Below are 15,700 nucleotides of genomic sequence, written 5' to 3'. Positions count from 1 at the left end.
ATAGTGCTAGGCCTGGGGTTACAAAGGCAAAACATGAAATAGCCCCTGATCTCAAGGAGGTTATATTCAAGATTCCTAAGACTGTGTTATGGTTTAATTCTATTATGAATTAAAAATTAAACAGGCTTCGGGTTTCACACATTTCTGAAATAAACGAGTGATTTCTCCCAGGTTACAACCTTGGGGATGAGGTGGGCATTACACAGGGGTTCATACCTCATCCCTCAAATTCAGAAGCCTCCTCATGCTCTAACATCCTATAACTAATCCCACTCCTACTCCCTGACCTTGCTACCGAGCCTCTGACATAGCTGGATTGACAGCATTTAGCAAAAGGCAAAGAGGATACCTAATGGCCTGAAGTTAATGGAAATGTAGCCCCAAACAGTCTTTGTGACCAAGTCATCCTTTTACTTCGGGGGTACTGGAAACAGGCAGCGCCTATGGTAGTGTGATTTCTCAAATGCACATCCCAGTAAAGATAATTGCTTAGGGCCTGGGGGTGGGGGTTGGGGCACAGTTCTGCTGGCTAACTTCCCAAGGAGGTGTTAGGTTTCCCTGTTCTCCTTTGTTAATATGAACAAACCTCATCAGGCCCCAGACTCAGATGTCCTCATCCCAGAAGACTGCCCTCAACCAAACCATGGGTCAACGTCTCCATCTGGGAAGTCCCAACACAATGTGAGAGAGCAGTGCCTCGGCTGGGTTGGACAAGGGGAGGGCTGTGTGCAGCCGAGCTCGGTCCTAGGCTGGTGGGATAAAGGTATCTCCCTGTGCTGTCTCCCAGGCTCCTCCTCTCCTGGCCTGGCCTTGGAGACTGGGACAGCTCCTTATTGTGTGAGCCGCCTGCAGGCTCAGCCTGATGGACATTTTCCTGTTGGCTGGGGAGAGCCAAGCCCCTGGAGCTGCCCCAGGACTAGAGCCACTTCCTGGGGCTACCTCCCCGACTTGGCTTTCCTTCCTCCTCCCAGGCCCTGAGAGGAAGAAGAGCCTTTCTCCCTCAGGCTTGCCTCTTCCGGGGAGGGGGGGCGGGGAACGAGGAGGGAAAGCTGCCCGTCAGCACCATTTCCTCTCCATCCGGCTTAGGCTTTCAAAGTCTTGACTGGAACAGTGTGAGGTAAACAGGTCTTGGCTCAAAATGGGACACAAAGAGGGAAAAGGAGCGCTGGATTTGGAGTCAGAAGGTCTGAGTTTGAATCCAGACTCTGCTGTTTACTAGCTGGTATAACCTTATAGGCACAGCTCAGGGTTGTTGAGAAGAGAGTATTTGGTAAACCATAAAACACTTATATAAGTGTGAGATGGGCAGCTAGGTGAGCACCAGGTTAGAGCACCAGGACAGGAGTCAGGAAGACTTGAGTTCAAATCCAGCCTCAGACACTTACTAGTTGTGTGGACTAGTTACTGGACAGGCCACTTAACCCTGTTTACCTCAATTTCTTCACCTGTCAAATGAGCTGGAGAAGGAAATGGCAAACACTCAAGTACCTTTGCCAAGAAAACCCCAAATGGGATCATAAAGAGTCAGACATGACTAAAATGACTGAAAGACAACAAAATTATTACTGCTGCTGTTGTTATGATTATTGTCACGACCTCTTCCCCCAGTCTCTTCTTCCCACACCCTCCCTTGGTGGTTAAGTTCTTTGTGTTAATAGGTCTCCTGTCTAGAAGGAGGGAAGAGGTAATAATCCCACGGAGCTCTGCCCTGGTCAAATCACATCTATAGTATTGTGTTCAGGTCAGAGCCTTGGGATAATGACAAATTGGAACATGTCTAGAGGAAGGTGATGGAGATAGAGAGGAAATTCAAAACGACGCTATAAAAGATAGTTTTCTGAAGAAGAAACTGGGGATATTTCATCTGGAGTTTGGGTTGGGGGGGAAAGGGACACTATAGTGGTCTTCAAATATCTGAAGGGCTACATTGAAAAAGACATTCTGCTTGGTGATAGAAAGGAGAAGTACATTAGATGTGACAAAGTCAAACCTAGCTCTGTCCAACAATGACCTGGCCTGAGACAGTGAGTGCCATGTTACTGGATATCTTCAGGAAGAGACTTGCCAGGGAAGATAGAATAAATGCCCCTATCAGTGGGCAGTGCGTTGGAGCAGATGCCCTCTGAGGTCCCATCCACTTCTACTAACTCTCTGAAAGCTGATGGGATACAAAGTTCAAGGCAGCAGTGGGATGGGGTGCAGGGGGAAGGGCTGTGGGATGAAATAAAAGAAAGCTCACCTTGTTGACTATGAATATCTGCATTAGGAAAACCAAAGATAAATATAAACCTTCCAATGATAGAAGGGTGGCAGATTTGCCCTTAAGTGAGGTCAGGGCTGAAGTTAAGAGTCAGGGCATACGGAACATGGAATAGTAGAAGGAACCACAAAATATTAGCTTAGAGATGCTTACTTTACTGCATTCTGGAGAGGACAGATTCAGTATTTACCTTTGGGCAAACCATAGAAAGGCAAGTGGTTCTTGAGCAGATAGTTCTGACACGATAATGACAAAAACCAGTCCCTTCCCTCTTTTTAAGGGCTCTGCAGCCTACTGAAGCCTAATGCTTTCACTCACAACAGCTTTCTGGAGATAGGTAGTACAAACATTATCAGTCCCATTTTACTAATGAGGAGTCTCTAGCCAGAGAGGTGGTGTGACTTGCCCCACCCAAGTCACAGACCAGATAAATGACAGAACAGGGAACAGAATTCATGTAGCCTTTGCTCTAAGAGCAAAGATGCAGGGTGATGAAAATGAACCCTAGGAAAAACTAATTGTAAACCATAAAACGTCTTGTGAATGTGAGCTATTATTACTGCCTCTTGAAAAATGTGTTCTCATATAAATGATCTTATTAGATCCTCACAACAATCCTTTGCTTCTTAATGGCAAGGACTGCCCCCCCCCCAAGTCCCAAGGTCATTGGGAAGGGTTCAAGAATGGCTTGCCCCAGCAAGAGTTAGCTCCATTTCTGAGATTCAGAGGCTCCCAGGATTTAGGCAATAAGAGATCTGGAGATCACCCAATCCAATTCCCATCCTCCCCTTTACCTTATACTCAAATGTCCAAAATGAACTCATCAATACCGTCCCACCCCCAAGTCTGCCCTTCCTCAACTTCTTATTTCTGTTGGTGGCCACCACCATCTTTCCCAGGCATCCTGGCTCAAAACCTCCAAGTCATCCTTGACTTCCCTTTCCCTCATATCCAAACCACTGCCAAATCTTGTCAATTCTATCACCATAACATCTTTTGTATTCATCCCTTTATTTCCTACCAGGCCATCTATGCAGCTCCTCCCAAAGATCCCTAGGGTCTATGTCTATGTCACTACTAAGTCAAAAGCTTCAGTGGTTTCTTACTCCAATAGATAAACTGCAAACCCCTAGCTTGGCATTTAAGGCTCTCCCTAATCTGACTCCAACTTACTTTCCAGACTTATTTTACATCACAAACTTTCAGGCACTCTACATTCTAGCTAAATTGGACTACTATTTATACCCAAAATTCAATTTGCCATCTCCTACTCCTATTCGTTTGTTCAGGGTTTTACCTATACCTCTGAGGCATTCCTTCTTCAGTTCTCAGTGATGTCCCCAGTTTGTTAGGACTGGTCCCCTCCTTGTCTAGCTATCTTCTTTGTCCTCTGTATTATACTATATGCCTATGTATTATCTTCCTACTTCCACCCCAAAAGAACCCAAGTTTCTTGAAGGTAGTTTTTGTCTTTGTACTTCCAATGCCCAGAATGGAACCTTGCACACAATAGGTGCTTAATAAATATTTGTTGAATTATTGAATGGTTGGTTGGTTGCTAGTTGTTGTCCTTTGTTTTCAAAGAGGACCAAAATGACATCACCATGTTGGGGTCAAGGTACAGTGTGTCCGACTATGGCTGATCAGACCAATACAAGCTCAGAAGGCACTTCCACAGGTCAGGCACAAATAGTCCATATGAACATTTGGAGTGGAGATGGCTCTAAATTTGTGCATCTCATGTTTCTTTTGAGCTACTGCAATTCTGCTTTGCTCACAGAGCCCAGCACCTTCTTTGATGTGGGCATGCCATACTGGGCGGTCCTGTGCCAGTAGTATGTAGGAAGAGAGGGCAGAAGGTTGACTCACAAATCTGGAGGCTTTAAGGAAAGGAGCTGGCAAGAATGGAATGGGATGAGATTAGGAGAGGAGTGATTTATATTGGAAGAGAAAATAATTGATTCTATGAGCCTAGTGGTTTAATGTCAGCCAGCACAAAGTCTTGAGAGGTAGCAGCTGTCCATGTGCCAGTGCTGAGGTAGTCTGTGGCATGGAATGGGGTCTATGGCTTCTAAAGTTCAGGAGCCCATCCTAGACTATAAACAGGCTAGGGAAGCAACAGATCAAGCCAAGGAATTCTAAAATTATAGACTAATAGGGTTTACAGCTAGAGGAAACCTTACCTCACTTTGTCCAAGTCTTTCCTTTTATGGAGAAGAAAATTAAAGCTCAGAGAGGGAGAGGCAACTGGCCCAAGGTAGAACAGTAAGTGACTGGCTTAGCCAGGACTAGAATTCAGTTCCCATCACCCAGTTACCTATATTATACTACCTAAAGGACTGGAAACCTCTAGACTGACACATTTGGAAGGAGGGAGGGAACTGGGGAGTGGTAGGAGAATGAGTGGTACCAAAATTAGCTCTTGATGCTAGAAGAGAAAGGACTAAATGCCTAAGTGTCTAATAAGAGCTTCCTCTATACCTCATCCTTGAGTGTCTGAGTCTAGGGCAGCACCCATGGCCCAGGGCAGCCCAGTGAAAGAGGTGCCTATGGGCTTAATGTGGATAAATGAAACCACTACAATATTGTAAATACCAAGCCCTGGGCAAGGCTGAGTCACAAACCTGTTCCCCAGGTTACTGGTTCTGGAGCCAGATTTCTATTTCTGGGTGGGAAGGGATCCCTGCCCCTCCTGCTGGTTGTGCCAACACCGCTGCCCCGACACTCTGCAGTCAGACAAGGCTGTTGATGTAACCATTCTGCCAAAACCAGACCCTTCTTCCTGTTCTTCAGAGAGGGACTGAACTAGCACATGGTTACCTTATGGAAGGAAATAGGCTCATGGGGCTGGGTTCTGAATTTATAGGCAAGATTCAGGAGGTATCCCTCACCTTACCAACAACTACAATTTACTTCCTCCTCAGGGCTCTGAGGTTTATAAAGCACTTTCCTTGTAGCATCCCACTGAGAAAGTGAAAAGAAGGATTTTATAGTATTCCCATTTTACAGATGAGAAACCTGAGGCTCAGAGAGGAGAAATGACTTGTCTAGGATCACTTAGCTAGTAATTTTTTTTAGAGCTGGCATTTGAACTCATGTCTCCTGACTCCAGGGTTCTTTCTACTTCAACCACAATTCTTTTCTGCCCTTTGAAGTTTTCCTTTGGAAACCTTAGGGAGCTGTACTGAAGCAAGTTCCATGAGACCTCTATTCTATTCTTTCCAACTAGAGAAAAATCCTGAGGGACCTAGAATGAGCAAGACCCAGATTAAAAGCCCACCTCAAGCCCTCATTAGCTGTTTGACCCTAGGCAAGTCCCTCCACTTCAGCAAGCCTCCATTTTTTCATCTTCAGAATGGGGTAACAGCACATCTGCCTTACAAAGTTCTTGTGAGGATAAAATGAGAGGATGTGTATGAAGTAATTTGCAAACCTTAAAGTCCTATGTAAATGGGGTCTATTGTTACTATTATAGCACAAAGAACACTGCAATGGGAAGCAGAAACCCTAGGTAGAAATTCTAACACTGCCCTTTACTCACTGTGCCATCTTGGACAAAGCACTGCTCTGCCTTTCTGTTTCCTCATCTATCAAGTAGGGATGATAACTATGGTCTGGTAGTCAAAGGACTGTACCAAGGACCAAAAAGGTGATTGTATATGAAAGCACTTTGTAAACTGTGAAGATCCATAGAAAGAGTGTGGATGAACTATCAGGAAGATCAAGGTTCCAATCCCACCTCCTACGCTCACTAGCTCTGTGGCCAGAAGTGCACTAACCACACTAAGCCTCAGTTTCTTTATCTGTAAAATAGTTGTCATGAATCCCTAATTAATGTATGTAAATCCTTTGGAAACCTTGGGAGTACTATATAAATTCAGATATTGTAAAATATATTAATTTAAAAAATAAACATAAATAATAAACAACTAAATGTTAACTTCAAAACTGGAATATAAGATTCTGGGCTCTTATTTTCTTGATCAAACCTAATATCCCCATGGTAGCAGATACCTAATATGGCAAATCACAGCTGAAGAAAAGATTCTCACAGTGGATAAGGGATTTGCCAGAGATGACAGAGCTAGTAAGTAGGAGAGCCGGGATATAAATTGAGGGCCCCTTCCTCCAAATTTGGAGGCATCCTAGTCCAGGGGCATCAAACATTAAGCACTCCCAAGTGCAGCTAAACCAAATCTAAACGGAATTGGAAAATATCTAACAAAATAAATAAAAATACAATAAAACATAGGTAACATTACATTTTAAAACTAAGTTATTATGTGGCTCTCAGGGATCTGAATATAAGGATTAGTGACACCGTTTCTAGTTGAATTTGACAACACTGTTCAGGTCCATATTTGCTTCAAGCTAATGGAAAAAACCCTTCAGCCCTGGGGAGGAAGAGGCCGTGGCTATATCCCTCATAAAAACAAAACCCTGAGTAGATTTATATAACTGATACAGAGTGAAATAAACAGAACCACCCCCCAAATATATAGATAGATATAAGTACAGACATATACACACAAAACTATAACAATGTTAATGAAAAGGTCTCTAAAATGAGGCCAAATTCTGAGTGACTGAAAAGACAATGATAAATCCTAAAGAACAGATTATGAATACACTTTTCTCCACATGGTTGAGAGGTGGAGGGCTACTAGACACAATGGTGTATATATTATCTGATGAGGTTACTGTACCTGGTGTTTTTGCTTCATTGTTTTGTTATGGAGAAAGTTAAATTTGGTGAGGGAGGGGAAGAAGTGTGGGTGGTTTTTTCTCCCAGAAGTGACTATGACGTGAACACTAAAGACATCAATAAAAGGATGTTTTAAAAACTGCTAAAATCTGAAGAAAAACTGAATTCCAACAGAATCTGCACGTCACATGCCCACCTTCAAAGCATACATCCTTAGACAGAGTTGGGGGGATGCCAAACTCCAAGCTAGGTAAAAAGGTCTTGGTAAAAGACCCCCAAGGCACTCTAAGTCTGCCAAGGCACTGCCAAGTCTGTCAGCACCCAGTGTGTCCAGCTAAGCCACCTGAGACATCCCCCTTCCCATCCCAGGGAATTGAGTGAGCCCTAGAGTTTTCCTCGGATCTCTGCTAAGGCTCTGACTTCCTGTCAAGCAGCTTTGGAGGTGAGTAACATCCTCTCCCCTCCCCCGCTCATCCTTTTGGGAAGCAGGACCTCACATTTTCCGGTGCGGAAGCTGCTGAGAGAGGAGGTCTGGTGAATAACACCCAAAGGGAAATGGAAGGGACGGGTGTCTTCTCCCACATCCCGACCTTTGTGGCACTGCAGCTTGAGGTCCGGGAGGACTCTGTACCTCTCGGGAATCTAAGCTTCCCCAGAGCACTGCCTCTTCTCTCCTTTGAAGGCAGAGTCTCCTAGGATGTGGGGTGATCACTGTCACGACCAAACCTTTGGCTACAGAAAAGACCCTAACATTGGAGATAATAGTACGATGAGATCAGGAGGAATAAATCCCTTTCAGCTTGAATTGGAGGGACAGGGGGAGGAGAAGAAATCAGGTGGAGGTGGCATTTGAGCTGGGTCTTGAAGGATGGATAGAATGCCAACAGACAGAAGTGGGAGGGGGCATGATTTATACGAATGATATGTATAGGCAGACATTCACATATGGACACAATCAGGATCATCGAGTCTGAGAAGGGGATTGTGAGAGCTTTATTTTGAGATTATCCCAGATTCACAAACAACTCATCAAGGTGAGGAGGAGGAGCCCATGTTGAACAGTGTATTCCAGATCAAGGATTCCCAAGGAAGTTATGGGAAGCCAGTAAATTGCTTTCTTAAATTGCATTTTAAAGTTTTACAAAGCACTGTCCCCACAATGATGAAACAAGTAGCACCGGGAGAGTCACCCGCATCTCACAAAGTCAGGCTGAAGCCAAGTTGGGAAGGCCTCTTGTTCAAGGTCAGACAGTTAGGAAGGGGTAAAGCTGAGATCTGAACTCACAGCTCCTGACTCTGAGGACCAGTGCCCCTTCAGCCACATCATGCTGCCCCAAAGATATAGTCCAGTTACATTCTTAGAAAAGAGGAAGGAGAACTCTGCATGCTTCCCAGCCTAACATCAGGCACTCATTCAGAAGGAACACGATCACACCCAGCAGGTCTCCTTTGGAGAATAATCTTGTTGAGGCCAGCTAAACACAGACTACAGCTATTCCCATATGTATCTATATTTGACAGTCACTGATCCAGAGGGCAAAGCCTTTTCCTTGGAATCACTAGACTGGATCTGAGATCTTTGCCTCGTTACTGATTTGTTCCATTTCCTGGAGTTCCTTACTTTATCTTAAGAGTCGTAGATTTTCAGCTCTCAGCTTTCTCATCAGGAAGATGGGTACATTATAGTCTCCTCTCCAAAGCAGTTCAAATTCACCCATGCACATTTTCCCATTTGATTGGTTTATTGCCACCAAGCAAATGGAATTAAGAAGTCTAACAGAAGCGGCTTGAACTAATGCCTAGGGTGCCAGATTCAGAGCCAGGAAAACCTGGCTACAAATCTGTCTCCTACCACTTATTAGCTCTTTGACCACAGGCAAGTCATTTAACTTCTAACTTGATTTTCTGTAAAATGGAGATAATAATAACACTCATAGAACTTATCTCAGTTAAGATACTGTAAGATAACTGTTAAGATACTGTATATATACAGTTAAGATACTGTAAGAGATAGTTAAGGATTGTAAAGAGACTCGTAGATAATGTACATAAATCACAGTGTAAACTTTAAGGCATTATATAAATGTCAGTGTTTATGATTATTATCGTTATTATTATCGTTACTTTGATGGACCCATAATCTCGGTGTGAATCCCTCCACTGGTAAACGTAGCCACCCATCCATGCCATCTCATAATGTGTGATTTTTGTCCGTGTCTTCCCAAAAAGCCTCCACAGAGGATCTACCCAATGCCCTAATTCTCTTTATATTTTGTGGGTACCAGTGCTTATTACATGCCCAATCTACCCTTTCCTGTCATTTATATCTAGGGGTTAGCTCACATTTCTATAGTGTTTTGTATTGTTTTTTTAATAATTCACAAAGTGCTTTTCTCATGACAACCCTGTGAAGTTGTGTGATTATCATCCCTATCTTATAGATAAAGAAACTGAGGCCCAGAGAAGGAAAGTGTCATGTTCATGGTCACATTGTTAGCAAGTAGCAGAACTGGGATCTGGACCACTATCTCATCACACAGTCCTCTCTATAATACCAAGCTTCAATCCATTGTTTTCTCTTGAGCTACACTGATTCGTTATGATGATGAAGATGAAGAAAACAATAACAGTTAATAGTTGTATGGCACTTTAAGGCTGGCAAAGCACTTTACATTGGTTATATCACTTAATCCACACAACAACCCTTCAAGGGAGGTGCCATTATACCAATTTTACAGATGAGGAAACAAAGGCTGGGTGAGACTAACTGACTTGCCCACTCAAAAAAGAGATTTGAAAAAATACTTCTCCTTCCCCCTTTGCAAGTGGTTGGAAGTGCGATCCATGGGCACTGCATATAATGTCAGATATTTTTTCAATATATTGATTAGTTTTGCTGATTTTTTCCTCTTCTTCCTCTCTTTTTTTCTTTTTAAATTCTTTGTTATAAGAAATGTCTCTCTGGAAGGGGGAAGGGAAGAGATACAGGGAAAAGTCTCAGTGATGTAAAAACAAAAGCATTCAGTAAAATACACATTTAAAATAAACAGTTGCTTGTTGCATTGGAAGGGAAATGGCTTGCCCAGGGTCACACAGCTAGTAAATGTCTGAGGCAGGATTCAAACTCAATTCTTCTTATGTCCCAGTCCAATGCCATACCTACTAAGATACCTAGCTGTCTCCCATAGTCATTCTTGGGTCTACAAATTGAGCTTGCTCCAGAAGAAAGAGCTAGAAAAGTACCAACCTGCATACTATGGGGCTAGGTAATGCTCGCATGGGGTGACAGTGCACATTTCCAAAAGTGTTTTCCCACATGGGGGTCCAGCGACCCCATACACAACCATCAAGTGGGCTACATACAGCAGAAGTTTAGAAGGTTTACCCAAAAGGTAACTCATGATACACCCAAGCATCTCTTCTTATGGCCTAAATCCAGCAGAGCAGGGAAATTCTAGCAGCCCTAGTGTATGACAGGGCAGGGGGAGGGATGGTGAGAGGCAGCTAGGTGGCACACTAGATAGAGCACATGTCATGGAATTGGGAGGACTTGAGTTCAAATCTGGCCTCAGACACTTACTATCTGTGTGACCCTGGGCAAGTCACTTAACCCCAGTTGCCTTCAAAAATAAAAAAGAAAAGAAAAAAAAATTAGGTGGGCAGGACAGGATGCAGAAACGTTGTGCCGTTCATAGGAATGGAAGGTTTATAGCTGGAAGGATTCTTCGAGATCTAGCTGCTCTTTTCACAAAGAAGGATTCAGAGGTCCAGAGACATTAAGTGAATCACACAAGGTGCCATAGATGGTAAGGATTAGAGACAGGTTTTGAACTCAGGGCCCCTGACTTTAATTCAGTGTTCTTGCTAATAGCTGCTGAGCCTATATTCAATCTTCCCCTTCCCTGAACAGATCATTCTGTAGCCTCCAGACCTTTTGGATTAAATAACTAAATTGATTGTGCAGCAGTGAATGACTTCTACTTTGGTTCTCCTTCCTCTCTCCTTCTCCCTAGTCCTATCTGCCTGCCCACCCTGCCCCGATGAACAACCCTGTCCCTGTAGATGGTCAGTCTCAGGCTGCCTGCCCTCCACTATACACAGCAAAAGGCTGGATAAGAAGGGTGGGATGCCGGTTGTACAATGGACGGTCAATTAATTTGAGTCTGATGACAGGGACTCCTCTCAAAGAAGGAAAGAGATTTCTATTCCTGGTCCAGGTGACCAGGGAGAGAGGAAAGGCTAGACCTGATAGTGGTTCCCTTGGCCAATAGGATCAGTTTCACTGAGCAGAGGGAAATTAAAGCCACTAAAGTTCTTAGTATTAATATTAAATAGTGACTGTCTCTCCAAAAGGTGTTATTCATAATTATGCTATTTTTGTAAATAATTAAAGAGACAACACAGTATAGTGACCAGAATGCCAGACTTGGAGTCAAGGAAAATATGGTTCCAAACACACCTCTGTTGTTACTAGCTGGATAACCACAAGCAAGTGACTTAATCCCTGAGCCCCAGGCAGCTCTAAGCTAATAAGTCATGGATGGGTTGCAATCTATGCCAGCAAAGTGAGTAAGGAGTTCCCAGACCAGTGAATTCACAGGTCCTTGACATACATGATGTAATAACAACATGGGAGGCAGTGTGGTTGGTGTGGTAGAAAGAGCACTAACTTGGCACCAGAAGACCTGGGTTCAAATCCTGGCTGTACCACTTACTAGCTGTGTGACCATGGGAAAGTCATTTAACCTCTCTGAGCCTCAGTTTCTTCACCTGTGATATGGGGATAATAATCCTTGCATTAACTCCTTTACAAGGTTATGCTGAGGAAAGTGCTTTGTAAAGCTTTGTAAAGTGCTTAAAGTACTCTAGAAATTATAAATAATCATTATAAGTTAATTCCTTTCTTTGTGCTTCAGTTTCCTCCTCAGGAAAATGGGAGTGATAATTCTTTTATTGCTTCTGAACCTTCAACCACTAGAAAACTGCAAGCTAATATTCTAGGGAACTTTTTTTGTTGTTGTTGTTTTTGTTGTTTGTTTGTTTGTTTGTTTTGGGTTTGTTTGTTTGTTTAGTCGAGGCAATTGGGCTTAAGTGACTTGCCCAGGGTCACCCGGTTAGTAAGTGTCAAGTGTCTGAGGTCAAATTTGAACTTGGGTCCTCCTGACTCCAAGACTGGAGCTCTATCTACTGTGCCACCTGGTTGCCCTGCTAGGGAACTTTCTAAGGATGGATGAATTGGTACTCATTCAGTTTTAAGATTCTAATTTTTTTGCTGTTGTTTTGTTCCCTCCCCCCTGCCCCAACCCCGTCCCTTGGTCAAGCCTTTCCTCTCTCCCTGGTCACCTGGACCAGGGAATAGAAATCTCTTAAACTCGAGCCCTCTCTGTTTTGAGAGGTCTAAAAGTACCCAGAAGGACCACACAGAAGCAAGCAGTGTCTTCCAGACTAACCTGGGTGGTACAGCCTCAGGATGCTGCTGAGCGTCATCCCAAGCCGAGTGATGGGTGGGAGCAGTGATAAACTATAAACTCTCATCTCTACAGCACTTTCAGGTTTGCTAAGTGACTCTCTGCATGCTGTAGTACAAGTGTTACTTGTGCCCATTTTATAGAGGAGGAAACTGAAACTCAGAGAATCAAAACGCCCTACCCAAGGTTACACAGTTAAAGTGCTGGAGTTGGAACTTGAAAGTAGGCAATCCAGGGCTCTTGTCATGAGGCACAACTCCCCAGAGGTGGTTTTCTTTTATACAGCATGGACTTCCTGCTCCCAAAGGGCACCTGGCTGCTTCAGACTGTGGGAACCCCTCGTGGCAGGGCCGACTCCTGGGAAGCTTTGGAGGCCCGAGGGGGTCGGAGGAGTCGACGTCAGTGGGGCTGGGGTAGGCACAAAGGCCTTTTCTTCCCTTTGGTGGAGGATGGCTCTTGAATTCTAGCCCCCGCTCCTCAGAGAAACACACGCCAGACCCTCTCAAGGCTTGCCTGGCCTGGTCATTTCCAGCTGCCTCTGGGTCACAGCTCCTTGAGACAAAGAGGGATTCAAACTCCTGAGAAAAACAGCCCAAGAGTCAAACCACACCAACTCTGCCATGGAGATGAACTTTGACCCAAACTCCAAGACATCTACCCCTTATTTACTTTTTAAAGCTAACACATTTCACAGAGTTAACATTACACCCCTTTTTAGACCCAGTGCCTCCTCCCACATTCCAGGCCTCTGACCTTCAACCCTTCCTAATTACCTGCTCAACACCCCCAGGTCCCTGTTGCTGCCTATTACATATCCCATCCCTTGCTTGCAGATCAAAAGTAAAGCTGGAGTGTACCATGACCCCAGATGCTTTGGCAACAACCCCCACATCCTGGGCCTTCTCAAAGCTTTCCCCAGATGCCAAACCCTCAAAGCACAGCAGCCCCACGTCTCCCCCGGGTACAAGCCAGCCCTGTGTGGGAGATCTAAAGCTCAGACTTTCTGAGCCACCTCAGGAACTCACTTCTGACCTGAGCTCTGCCAGCTCAGACCTGCCAAGCTGACTCTCCAGACGGGTGAATAAATGAATGTTCATTTGGCTCTGCTGTTTCCTACGGTCCTCATCAGGCCACAGGGGAGCAGCAGCTGCTCCCTTGAGACGTCTAAAGGTGCCCAGAGGGATCAGATAACAGTGCCCCATGAGAGGGATCATAGTATACTGAAAAGAAGTCCTAGATTTGGAGTGAGAGTACATGGGTTCAAATCTTGGTTCACAAATTGCTTTGTGTGACCTCAGGGAGGTCCCTTCACAATTCTCTGAGTCTCGGGTTTCTCATCTATAAAATAAAGGGTCGGCATGTCATGGTTCCCTTTAGCAACATGGTGAAGCCTGTGAACCCCTTCTCAATGTTTTTTAAATGCATAAAATAAAAATAGGATTACAAAAGAAAGCAATCATATTGAAATACAGCTATCAAAATATTTTTCCTATCCAAGGTCATGGAGCCCAGTTTAAGCACCCCTGACAAAGATGATGTAGAGAGCTTCTTCCACTTCTATAGCCTCAAGGTCTTAGTAACAAGCTCACTCACTGCACCATCCTCTCTATTCCTCTCACTACCACCCGATTCCAGACCTTCTTTACCATTTGCCTGGCCTTATTTAAAAAACAAACAAACCAATAACCAATTTTATTGATACCTTTTGTTTTTATATCGCGATCATTTCTGGTACCACTTCTCTCCTCCTATCTGTCTCCTTAGAATTGAGCCCTCCCTTCTAACAAAGAAAAACAGTTAAAGAAAAGCACCTGTTAAGAGTGATCATACCCCAAAATATGCACAATAGGAGTTCCCCACTTCTCTGCTGCCTGGACTATTCTTCCTCCCTCCATGCTCTCTCTGTCTTTTCCTCTTAATCTTACCAAGCCTTTAAAGCCAAACTCAAATGCCACTTCTTCCAAGAAGCCTCCCTGAGTTCCCCTTTCAGTAACAATGTTCCCCTTAAACTCATAAAATTCTTTTTTTTTTTTTGCACTGCTCTAATGCGTTATCATGTTTTATAGTTTTATGTGAGGGGATTTTGTCTCCCTGCCAGATTGAAGGTTCGGTGAGGGCAGGTTATCATGTTTTCCATAAACTTTGCCTCTCCCCTAGTAAAGAATGCAGTGATCTGCACACAGCAGGTGCTTAATATATGTTTAATGGATAAAGGAATGCTTCACTGCCGCTGGCTGCTGCTTGGGAGGGGTTGGGGGAAAAAGGAGCAGATAAAAGAGAAGCCTTAGAAGAAAGAAGAGTGATTGATTCCCTTTCCGCTGGGCCCAGGCCCAAATCATAGTATTATTATCACAAAAACCCACCCCAAGACTGTTTAACTTGGCCTTCATCCTATTCATCCTCCCTATTCCAATATGGATAAAATATGAACTCTTAAGCCAGGCATTCAAAGCCCTACACAGTCTGGCTTTAACCTGCCTTTTCAGCTTTATTTCACTCAATGCTCCTGTCAAACAACTGTGACCTGTTCCCTCATCTAGTGCTGCCATCTCCTTCCTTCATGCCTTAGCATGAGCCATCCCACCCACCTGGAATGCATTCACTCCCTCCTCATCTCTGCATGGTGAAATCCTTCTATTCCTACAAGGCCTTCCTTACACAGATGCCATTTCCTCATAAGTCTTCCCTCATCCCTTCCAGGTAAAAGGGTTCTCCTTCGGCTTCACATTCAACCAGGGAACTTTGTCCAGATCTCTTCTTCACCCCCCCCTTTCATTTTTGACTCTGTTACTTTTTTCTATACATGCAATTTCTCCTATTAGACTGTAAACAGAGGCCTTGTCATTTTTCATCTTTGTATTCTCCACATAGAGCACAGTGCGTTGTACATATTTATTAAATTTTTATTAAAACCTTCATTAAATGTCTATTGGATTGAATCAGTAATTCTCTGCCTCCAAAGGCATCCCTTTGTCCATTTTTGGATCACTCTAACCATTGCGAAGTTTTTCCTTCTATCAGGGTTAGAAGCTGGGAAGCTGGGACTTAGGCATATTCCTGGTTCACTCTTCAGGATTTAAAAGGGTGGCTTTTCCAAGGTTAAGCCCTGGCAAGGCTCAGGACATTGAAACCCCAGCCCATTGACTCTGTCTTCTCTGGAGCCCAACTATTCAAAGCGCCAATCTACCAGACATTATAAGGACCAAGAAAAAGAGAACACCAAAAAACCCAAAACAAAACAACCTTCTATTTTGGAAAAAGCCACCA

At 44.0% G+C, this 15,700-nt stretch overlaps 1 protein-coding gene across 4 annotated transcripts in view; it reads right to left on the bottom strand.

Annotated features, from left to right (window-relative positions):
* Positions 1 to 15,700, bottom strand: part of NOL4L (nucleolar protein 4 like) — a 179,790-nt gene that overhangs the window by 49,749 nt on the left and 114,341 nt on the right. The gene's annotated exons all lie outside the window — the stretch shown is intronic.

Source organism: Vombatus ursinus, unplaced genomic scaffold (genome assembly GCF_900497805.2).
Source record: "Vombatus ursinus unplaced genomic scaffold, bare-nosed wombat genome assembly UNPS02014786.1, whole genome shotgun sequence".
Classification (NCBI taxonomy): domain Eukaryota; kingdom Metazoa; phylum Chordata; class Mammalia; order Diprotodontia; family Vombatidae; genus Vombatus; species Vombatus ursinus.
This window is presented reverse-complemented; position numbering and strand designations above follow the sequence as displayed.